At 45.8% G+C, this 8,444-nt stretch overlaps 1 long non-coding RNA gene across 1 annotated transcript; it reads right to left on the minus strand.

Moving 5' to 3' along the window:
* Window positions 1–397: 397 nt before the first annotated feature.
* LOC135536825 (uncharacterized) lies at window positions 398–6,290 on the minus strand. Its single transcript, XR_010455071.1, has 4 exons — window positions 6,221–6,290; window positions 4,845–4,920; window positions 3,445–3,479; window positions 398–3,368 (listed from the first exon to the last, which is right to left on the minus strand). It is a non-coding gene; the product is annotated as an uncharacterized LOC135536825 (long non-coding RNA).
* Between the last annotated feature and the right edge of the window lie 2,154 nt (window positions 6,291–8,444).

Genomic DNA, 8,444 nt, shown 5'->3' on the forward strand with positions numbered 1-8,444 from the left:
AGGGAGCGAGAGGGACGGTTCGAGGAGGGGACAGGGTTGATGTGGGACATACAGGGACAGTGACTGCTGGATTGTCGGTGAAGATCATCCCATTATCTATCTCAGAGACAAAGAGTAACAGTCTGTACTCGGTCAGTCTGTACCGGTCAGTCCTCTCAGTACTCGGTCAGTCTGTTCCAGTAACAGTCTATACTCAGTCAGTCTGTACTCAGTCAGTCTGTACTCAGTCAGTCTGTACTCAGTCAGTCTATACTCAGTCAGTCTGTACTCAGTCAGTCTGTTCTCAGTCAGTCTGTACTCAGTCAGTCTATACTGTTCAGTCAGTCTGTACTCCAGTCAGTCTGTACTCAGTCTGTACTCAGTCAGTCTGTACTCAGTCAGTCTGTACTCACAGTCTGTACCAGTAACAGTCTGTACTCAGTCAGTCTGTACTCAGTCAGTCTGTTCCAGTAACAGTCTGTACTCGGTCAGTCTGTACTCGGTCAGTCTGTACTCGGTCAGTCTGTACTCGGTCAGTCTGTGCTCAGTCAGTCTGTACTCGGTCAGTCTGTGCTCAGTCAGTCTGTACTCAGTCAGTCTGTACTCAGTCAGTCTGTACTCAGTCAGTCTGTTCCAGTAACAGTCTGTACTCAGTCAGTCTGTACTCGGTCAGTCTGTACTCGGTCAGTCTGTACTCGGTCAGTCTGTACTCGGTCAGTCTGTACTCGGTCAGTCTGTACTCGGTCAGTCTGTGCTCAGTCAGTCTGTACTCAGTCAGTCTGTACTCAGTCAGTCTGTACTCAGTCAGTCTGTACCAGTAACAGTCTGTACCAGTAACAGTCTGTACTCAGTCAGTCTGTTCCAGTAACAGTCTGTACTCGGTCAGTCTGTACTCGGTCAGTCTGTACTCGGTCAGTCTGTACTCGGTCAGTCTGTGCTCAGTCAGTCTGTACTCAGTCAGTCTGTTCCAGTAACAGTCTGTACTCAGTCAGTCTGTACTCGGTCAGTCTGTACTCGGTCAGTCTGTACTCGGTCAGTCTGTTCCAGTAACAGTCTGTACTCAGTCAGTCTGTACTCAGTCAGTCTGTACTCCGTCAGTCTGTACTCAGTCAGTCTGTACTCAGTCAGTCTATACTCAGTCAGTCTGTACTCAGTCAGTCTGTACTCAGTCAGTCTGTACTCAGTCAGTCTATACTCAGTCAGTCTGTACTCAGTCAGTCTGTACTCAGTCAGTCTGTACTCGGTCAGTCTGTTCCAGTAACAGTCTGTACTCCGTCAGTCTGTACTCAATCAGTCTGTACTCAGTCAGTCTGTTCCAGTAACAGTCTGTACTCGGTCAGTCTGTACTCGGTCAGTCTGTACTCGGTCAGTCTGTTCCAGTAACAGTCTGTACTCAGTCAGTCTGTACTCAGTCAGTCTGTACTCAGTCAGTCTGTACTCAGTCAGTCTGTACCAGTAACAGTCTGTACTCAGTCAGTCTGTACTCAGTCAGTCTGTTCCAGTAACAGTCTGTACTCGGTCAGTCTGTACTCGGTCAGTCTGTACTCGGTCAGTCTGTGCTCAGTCAGTCTGTACTCAGTCAGTCTGTACTCAGTCAGTCTGTACTCAGTCAGTCTGTTCCAGTAACAGTCTGTACTCAGTCAGTCTGTACTCAGTCAGTCTGTACTCGGTCAGTCTGTACTCGGTCAGTCTGTACTCGGTCAGTCTGTACTCGGTCAGTCTGTGCTCAGTCAGTCTGTACTCAGTCAGTCTGTACTCAGTCAGTCTGTACTCAGTCAGTCTGTACCAGTAACAGTCTGTACTCAGTCAGTCTGTTCCAGTAACAGTCTGTACTCAGTCAGTCTGTACTCGGTCAGTCTGTACTCGGTCAGTCTGTACTCGGTCAGTCTGTGCTCAGTCAGTCTGTACTCAGTCAGTCTGTTCCAGTAACAGTCTGTACTCAGTCAGTCTGTACTCGGTCAGTCTGTACTCGGTCAGTCTGTTCCAGTAACAGTCTGTACTCAGTCAGTCTGTACTCAGTCAGTCTGTACTCAGTCAGTCTGTACTCCGTCAGTCTGTACTCCGTCAGTCTGTACTCCGTCAGTCTGTACTCAGTCAGTCTGTACTCAGTCAGTCTGTACTCAGTCAGTCTGTACTCAGTCAGTCTGTACTCAGTCAGTCTATACTCAGTCAGTCTATACTCAATCAGTCTGTACTCAGTCAGTCTATACTCAGTCAGTCTAGACTCAGTCAGTCTGTACTCAGTCAGTCTATACTCAGTCAGTCTGTACTCAATCAGTCTATACTCAATCAGTCTGTACTCAGTCAGTCTGTACTCAGTCAGTCTGTTCCAGTAACAGTCTATACTCAGTCAGTCTGTACTCAGTCAGTCTGTACTCAGTCAGTCTGTACTCAGTCAGTCTATACTCAGTCAGTCTATACTCAGTCAGTCTGTACTCAGTCAGTCTGTACTCAGTCAGTCTATACTCAGTCAGTCTGTTCCAGTGACAGTCTGTACTCAGTCAGTCTATACTCAGTCAGTCTATACTCAATCAGTCTGTACTCAGTCAGTCTGTACTCAGTCAGTCTGTACTCAGTCAGTCTATACTCAGTCAGTCTGTACTCAGTCAGTCTGTTCCAGTAACAGTCTATACTCAGTCAGTCTGTACTCAGTCAGTCTGTTCCAGTAACAGTCTATACTCAGTCAGTCTGTACTCAGTCAGTCTATACTCAGTCAGTCTGTACTCAGTCAGTCTGTACTCAGTCAGTCTGTACTCAGTCAGTCTGTACTCAGTCAGTCTATACTCAGTCAGTCTGTTCAAGTAACAGTCTGTACTCAGTCAGTCTGTACTCAGTCAGTCTGTACTCAGTCAGTCTGTTCCAGTAACAGTCTGTACTCAGTGAGTCTGTACTCAGTCAGTCTGTACTCAGTCAGTCTGTACTCAGTCAGTCTGTTCCAGTAACAGTCTATACTCAGTCAGTCTGTACTCAGTCAGTCTGTACTCAGTCAGTCTGTACTCAGTCAGTCTGTACTCAGTCAGTCTGTACTCAGTCAGTCTGTACTCAGTCAGTCTATACTCAGTCAGTCTATACTCAGTCAGTCTGTACTCAGTCAGTCTGTACTCAGTCAGTCTGTACTCAGTCAGTCTGTTCCAGTGACAGTCTGTACTCAGTCAGTCTTTGTTCTCAGCCTCTCAGTCCATACCAGGAGCTTCTTACAGGTCCCAGGGTGCACTGCAGTCCTAAAAGGCACTGTGGTAACAGAGTCTCTCTCTCCTCATGACACACCTGCTGCCCCTGCATAGAGGTCCAGCTCATAGGCACAGGTGTGTGTGTGGGCGGGGGGGGGGGGTCGTTGTTACTGGAATGTTCTGAAGACTTTGTGGGTTCTACGGCTGGTGGTCTATCCCCTATGGAACATACACAGACAATTAGATAACTGCACACACACTCTGACACACGTAGGAACTTTAGATAATGTCTCACCTTGTCTGGCCCCATTGTCAGACATCTCTAAAGAGCTGAGAGAGGGAGAGAGAGAGAGAGAGAGAGAGGGGGATAGAGAGAGAGGCATTGCGAGAGAGGCATTGCGAGAGAGGGAGAGAGAGAGGGATTGAGAGAGAGAGAGAGGGATAGAGAGAGGCATTGAGAGAGAGGGAGAGAGAGAAGAATTGAGAGAAAGAGAGAGAGGAGAGAGGGATTGAGAGAGAAAGAGATAGAGAGATAGAGAGAGAGGGATTGAGAGAGAAAGGGATAGAGAGAGGGATAGAGAGAGAGGAATAGAGAGAGAAGAATTGAGGGAGGAAAAGGAGAGAGGGAGAGAAAGAGGGGGAGTAGAGAGGCGAGGGGTGGAGAGAGAGAGAGGGATAGAGAGAGAGGCATTGCGAGAGAGAGGAAGAGGGAGAGAGAGAGAGGATTGAGGATAGAGAGAGAGAGAGAGGGATAGAGAGAGGGATAGAGAGGCATTTGAGAAGGGAGAGAGAGAAAGAGGTGAGAGAGAGAGAGAGGGAGGGATAGAGAGAGAGGATTGAGAGAAAGGGATAGAGAGGGATTGAGAAGAAAGGGATAGAGAGGGATAGAGAAAGAGAAGAATTGAGGAGGAGAGAGGGGAGAGAAAAGGGGGAGTAGAGAGAGCGAGGGGGTGGAGAGAGAGAGGGGGTAGAGAGAGAGAGAGAGGGTGGAGAGAGAGAGAGAGGGTGGAGAGAGAGGGTGGAAGAGAGAGAGAGAGAGAAGGGGGTAGAGAGGGATTAATTCATTCAGACTGGCTGACATGAACTCTGTCATGTGTAATGGTGAGTGCTAACAGTCATGTCTAACACAGTCAGTGTTCTGTATGGATTCAACATCCTGTGCTCACATTCAACAAGGACACAGACAAGCTTACGGCACGAAGAGACAACACAACAATATATGATCACTATACCCAACAACACACACACCATCCAGCTGATAAGGAAAAAAGCCCCATGCACAATTGTAGACTCCTGTGTGTGTGTGTGTGTGTGTGTGTGTGTGTGTGTGTGTGTGTGTGTGTGTGTGTGTGTGTGTGTGTGTGTGTGTGTGTGTGTGTGTGTGTGTGTGTGTGTGTGTGTGTGTGTGTGTGTGTAGGGATTGCGATGAGCGTAATCAGGGTTAATCAGAGTCCAGAGGTTATCCATCCTGACCACATGGTCGACTCCGCCCCCCTCCTGACCCCACACGCACTGCATCATGGGACTCAGGACAGGGCTTGGAGTGGCTGTGTCAGCATGGAGGTCTCTGATAGGCCCACGACTGTGGATTGGCCCCTGTGATTGGAGGATTGACTCACGCCAGCGGGTCCGGTGGTAGCTGCAACGCTGTTCATCTCATTCTCGCTGCCCCCGCGCGAATCAACGCCACATTACCATGACGCGTATCCGCCGGCAACGCGCGGGTCCTGCGTGTTTGTACTGCATCCGCTGGCCACACGTTACCATCATACTGAGAGGGGTGGGGTGGGGTGGGGGGCAGAGAGAGAGAGAGAGAAAGAACAGCGAGAGACAAAGAGAAAGAGAGAAGTGAGAGAGAGAGAGAGAGAGAGAGAGAGACAAAGAACAGCGAGAGACAAAGAAAGAGAGAGAGAGAAGTGAGAGAGAGAGAGAGAAAGAACAGCGAGAGACAAAGAGAAAGAGAAAGAACAGCGAGAGACAAAGAGAAAGAGAGAGAAGTGAGAGAGAGAGAAAGAACAGCAAGAGACAAAGAGAAAGCGAGAGAAAGAACAGCAAGAGACAAAGAGAAAGAGAAGTGAGAGAGAGCAAATTATACTCTGACCTTAATTCAGAAATAATCATAATAACCAGTGTGACAGACAGAACAGTGAATCATAATAACCAGTATGACAGACAGAACAGTGGATCATAATAACCAGTGTGACAGACAGAACAGTGGATCATAATAACCAGTGTGACAGACAGAACAGTGTGACAGACAGAACAGTGGATCATAATAACCAGTGTGACAGACAGAACAGTGAATCATAATATGATGTGACAGACAGAACAGTGTGACAGACAGAACAGTGGATCATAATAACCAGTGTGACAGACAGAACAGTGAATCATAATAACCAGTGTGACAGACAGAACAGTGTGACAGACAGAACAGTGGATCATAATAACCAGTGTGACAGACAGAACAGTGGATCATAATAACCAGTGTGACAGACAGAACAGTGAATCATAATAACCAGTGTGACAGACAGAACAGTGTGACAGACAGAACAGTGGATCATAATAACCAGTATGACAGACAGAACAGTGGATCATAATAACCAGTGTGACAGACAGAACAGTGAATCATAATAACCAGTGTGACAGACAGAACAGTGTGACAGACAGAACAGTGAATCATAATAACCAGTGTGACAGACAGAACAGTGGATCATAATAACCAGTGTGACAGACAGAACAGTGGATCATAATAACCAGTGTGACAGACAGAACAGTGAATCATAATAACCAGTGTGACAGACAGAACAGTGGATCATAATAACCAGTGTGACAGACAGAACAGTGGATCATAATAACCAGTGTGACAGACAGAACAGTGGATCATAATAACCAGTGTGACAGACAGAACAGTGGATCATAATAACCAGTGTGACAGACAGAACAGTGTGACAGACAGAACAGTGGATCATATAATTACCAGTGTGACAGACAGAACAGTGAATCATAATAACCAGTATGACAGACAGAACAGTGAATCATAATAACCAGTGTGACAGTATGTGTCCTCTCACCTGGATAGTAAGGAAGGTAGAGAACCACTCCCTCATCTCTGTCTGAGTGTCACAACACAGATACCTACAGAGGGAGAGGAGAGTGAGACAGGAGAAAGAGAGTGAGATAGAGGAGAAAGAGAGGAGTGAAATAAAGAAAGAAAGAGGAAGGAGGAAGCCGAAAGAAAGAAAGAAAGAAAGAAAGAAAGAGAAAGAAAGAAAGAAAGAAAGAAAGAAAGAAAGAAAGAAAGAAAGAAAGAAAGAAAGAAAGAAAGAAAGAAAGAAAGAAAGAAAGAAAGAAAGAAAGAAAGAAAGAAAGAAAGAAAGAAAGAAAGAGAGAGAGAGAGAGAGAGAACAGATGAGCTCCCGCATTTTTTAGCATGTTTTCAGGAAGGACATACAGTATACTACCCTCTACAACATAACCTTCATTCCAAATCAAACTTCTGGCCTACAACCTGATTTTGGATGGAATGACCTGGAAGGATTCCTACTACCAAAGAATCTTATTTCAAAGCTATTTCACAGCAAATGTTCTGTCAAACAAACAACAGAAAGCAGAAAACACCATCCAACCTGGAACTGAGTGAGTCATGTTTAGTCTGAAGCAATTTTTTTATTTTCAAAAGCCAAGAAGAAAGATATATTACAATGAAATATTTTACTTTATAAGGACTGAATGCTAAATTAATGATACCAAGCTTGATAGACAGAATGGATACAACTTCAATTAGCATGGAGGTGTGAAGTGAGGTGTCAAAACCCTTGAGCATAACAATGGCGGGAGAGTTTCACAGCCCCCCTATCCCAAATGCAGAGGCCTTTGGCCCCTCACACTGTTCAGAAGTAATTCAAATTCAGTACTCAATTCAATTCAATTCAAGGGGCTTTATTGGCATGGGAAACATGTGTTAACATTGCCAAAGCAAGTGAGGTAGATAATATATCAAGTGAATATATAAAGTGAAATAAACAATAAAAAATTAACAGTAAACATTACACATACATAAGTTTCAAAACAATAGACATTACAAATGTCATATTATATATACTGTGTTTTAACAATGTACAAATGGTAAAGGACACAAGATAAAATAAATAAGCATAAATATGGGTTGTATTTAAAATGGTGTGTGTTCTTCACTGGTTGCCTTTTCTCGTGGCAACAGGTCACAAATCTTGCTGCTGTGATGGCACACTGTGGAATTTCCCCAGTAAATATGGGAGTTTATCAAAATTGGATTTGTTTTCGAATTCTTTGTGGATCTGTGTAATCTGAGGGAAATATATGTCTCTAATATGGTCATACATTGGGCAGGAGGTTAGGAAGTGCAGCTCAGTTTCCACCTCATTTTGTGGGCAGTGAGCACATAGCCTGTCTTCTCTTGAGAGCCATGTCTGCCTACGGCGGCCTTTCTCAATGGCAAGGCTATGCTCACTGAGTCTGTACATAGTCAAAGCTTTCCTTAATTTTGGGTCAGTCACAGTGGTCAGGTATTCTGCCACTGTGTACTCTCTGTGTAGGGTCAGTCTCAGTGGTCAGGTATTCTGCCGCTGTGTACTCTCTGTGTAGGGTCAGTCACAGTGGTCAGGTATTCTGCCACTGTGTACTCTCTGTGTAGGGTCAGTCACAGTGGTCAGGTATTCTGCCGCTGTGTACTCTGTGTAGGGTCAGTCACAGTGGTCAGGTATTCTGCCACTGGGTGGGTACTTCTCTAATGTAGGGTCAGTCACAGTGGTCAGGTATTCTGCCGCTGTGTACTCTTTTGTAGGGCCAAATAGCATTCTAGTTTGCTCTGTTTTTACTCTCTGTATGTAAAAATGATATGGCACAACAAGAGCACAAAATGAAGCTACTTATGGAAAATTGGTGAGTTGGTGGTTGAAGATATCCCCTCTAGTGGTGTGGGGGCTGTGCTTTGGCAAAGTGGGTGGGGTTATATCCTGCCTGTTTGGCCCTGTCCGGGGTGTCTCGGACGGGGCCACAGTGTCTCCTGACCCCCCTCCTGTCTCAGCCTCCAGTATTTATGCTGCAGTAGTTTATGTGTCAGGGGGCAAGGGTCAGTTTGTTATATCTGGAGTACTTGTCCTGTCTTATCCGGTGTCCTGTGTGAATTTAAGTGTGCTCTCTCTAATTCTCTCTTTCTTTCTCTCTCTCGGAGGACCTGAGCCCTAGGACCATGCCTCAGGACTACCTGGCATGATGACTCCTGCTGTCCTCAGTCCACCTGGCCGTGCTGCTGCT

The sequence above is a fragment of the Oncorhynchus masou genome, unplaced genomic scaffold (genome assembly GCF_036934945.1).
Source record: "Oncorhynchus masou masou isolate Uvic2021 unplaced genomic scaffold, UVic_Omas_1.1 unplaced_scaffold_6677, whole genome shotgun sequence".
Taxonomy (NCBI): domain Eukaryota; kingdom Metazoa; phylum Chordata; class Actinopteri; order Salmoniformes; family Salmonidae; genus Oncorhynchus; species Oncorhynchus masou.